The following is a 2,676-nucleotide window of genomic DNA, read 5'->3' as shown; positions in this document are numbered from 1 at the left end:
GCAAAGGGGAAATGATATATAGGTTCAGGCAAATGGGGGAAGGGTGTTCCAAGCGAAGGACACAGCACAGGCAAAGGTCCAGAGGAGCGACTTCGGCAGATTTGGGAAACAGGAGGAGTGGTGTGTTGGAGGGAAATGTAGGGAGGTGAGGCTGGGTTATAAAAGATGGTAAAGCGAGTTGGAGGCGGTATGATGGGCAGTTATGGGGATCAGATGCTCTCTCTTGCCACCCACCCCCATCCCATCCTAGCACCCTACAGGTGGCAGCAGCTTTGGTTGGGAGCCTCCTCTTTTTTTTTTTTAAATTTATTTTTGGCTGTGTTGGGTCTTCATTGCTGCGCCCAGGCTTCTTCTAGTTGCGGCGAGCGGGGGCTACTCTTCGTTGCGGTGCGCGGGCTTCTCACTGTGGTGGCTTCTCTTGTTGCGGAACATGGGCTCTAGGCGCGCAGGCTTCAGTAGTTGTGGCACGTGGGCTCAGTAGTTGTGGATTGAGGGCTCTAGAGCTCAGGCTCAGTAGTTGTGGCGCACAGGCTTAGTTGCTCCGCGGCATGTGGGATCTTCCCGGACCAGGGATCGAACCCATGTCCCCTGCACTGGCAGGCGGATTCTTAACCACTGTGCCACCAGGGAAGCCCGGGAGCCTCATCTTAATAAGAACAAGGGACCCTTGGCTCAGGGCGAGTTTAAAAGTTGCATCTCAATTTATATCCTAGGCAGCTTCCAAGCCTGCAGCTATTTCTTGTCGCCCTAGTTTGGGTCTGCTGCCCTGGACACCTAACCCTTTGTATCTGGCTCCACCAGCCTGACTGGTAACCCGCTTCCCAGCACTGAACTTAGCCATCCGGCTTCGCGCCACCCCCTGTTGAGCCCTGTGTCATAGTACGGGCTACTGAAGTCACGCAGGAAACCCTCAGACTTTGGGTTGCGTGAGGCCGGGACCCCTGGGAAGTCTCGGCTCCAACCAGGCCGTGCCTGAGGGGCCCTGAGTCTGGGGAGAAAGAGGACACGGACACCCCAGCCTGTGTGGTCAGGGCTGGACCTGAGGGAGGGACGGGACATGGGGAGGGGGAAGCAAAATGGAATCTGACATGTGGAGTTAAAATGGGGAGACAGAGTGGGGTTCCTCTTGCAGGGGAACAGCATGTGCAAAGACCCAGAGAGCTGAGGCAGCCTGGGGCCCGCCAGGGGGCGAAGATGCCCAGGGCCAGCTCAGGCAGGGCCAGGAAGCTATGCGTGGGGACTGGGAGCCTGGACCTGACCTAAAGGCAAGGGGGTTCCTTGTGATCTGGGGAATGTCCATGGCGGGGAGTGGGGATGGGTGTCCGCTGAGCTGGAGGGCTCTTGCTGCTTTCGCTTAGAAGAGCTGCGGGCATCTTCTGGTTTCTCGCCTCCATGGCCCTCCAAGCCGTGGCTTGTCCAAAGGTGGAGCATTTTACCTCACGGTGGACGCTCGCAGCAGCCCCACCCCTCCCCCGCCTCCTGCACCCACTCACTCATTCCTTTATTCATTGACTCAGTCATTCCTTCGCTGTCCCTGGGGAGCCTGGCACTCAGCCTGCTTTGGTCCCCCGGGACCCCGGGCTCACCTTCCAGAGCACACGCATCCTCACCCGGTTCTGCCTCGTGGGCAAGTCCCCCTTGAGTCTGAGTTCTACTGGCCATTCTGTCTGGGCTTCACACATTGTTATTCCCAGCGCCAACCTGCATGGGGTGGCCCAGGGGTCTGCAAACTATAGCCCGGGGGCCAAATCCTGCCTGCCGCCTGCGGTTGTAAAGCCTGTGAGATGAGAATGTTTGCTTGCCTTTCTTTTTTAACTTGGGGTGAAATGTGCATAACATAAAAGTTACCGTTGTCACCATTTTAAAATGTACAGTTCAGTAGCGTTAAGTACATTCACATTGTTGTGCAGCTACCATCACCACCATCCATCCCCAGAACTTTGTCATCTTCCCAAACTGAAACTCTGTCCACGTTAAACCCTAACTCCGCATTCCCCCTCCCCCAGTCCCTGGCGCCCACCATTCTACTTCCTGCCTCTATGAATCTGACTCCTCTAGGGACATCATATAAGTGAGATCATACAGTATTTGTCGTTTTGTGACTGGCTTCTTTCATTTAGCATAATGTCCTCAAAATTCATCCATGTGTCAGAATTTCCTTCCTTTTTGTGGCTGAATAATATTGCATTGTATGGATGGACCATACTTTGCTTATTCATTCATCCATCAATGGACATTTGGGTTGTTTCCACCTTTGGCTATTGTGTGTTTTCTTTTTATAACAGCTTTACTCAGATATAGCTCACATCTCATACAATTTCACCCACTTAGGATGTACGATTCCACGATTTTTGGTATATTCACAGAGCTGTGCATCCGTCACCACAAGTAGAATATTTTCATAACCCTGAAAGAAACCCGCACCCCTTAACTGTCACCCCTTGATAAGAATGGCATTTACATTTTTTAATAGTTGAAAAAGTACGGAAAGAAGAATACTATTTTGTGACATGGGAAAGTTCTACAGAAATTCAAATCGTGTCCATAAATAAAGTTTTATTGGCACCTGGCCCTGCCCATTGGTGTACATCTTTTTTTTTTTTAAGTTTTATTCCTTCACCCACAACATGATCGTACTACCTTCTCTCTCTCTTTTTTTTTCCGGCCTTGTGGCAT

This window comes from Pseudorca crassidens, chromosome 3, assembly GCF_039906515.1.
Source record: "Pseudorca crassidens isolate mPseCra1 chromosome 3, mPseCra1.hap1, whole genome shotgun sequence".
Taxonomy (NCBI): domain Eukaryota; kingdom Metazoa; phylum Chordata; class Mammalia; order Artiodactyla; family Delphinidae; genus Pseudorca; species Pseudorca crassidens.
The sequence above is the reverse complement of the archived record's forward strand: the minus strand, read 5'-3'. Positions refer to the sequence as shown.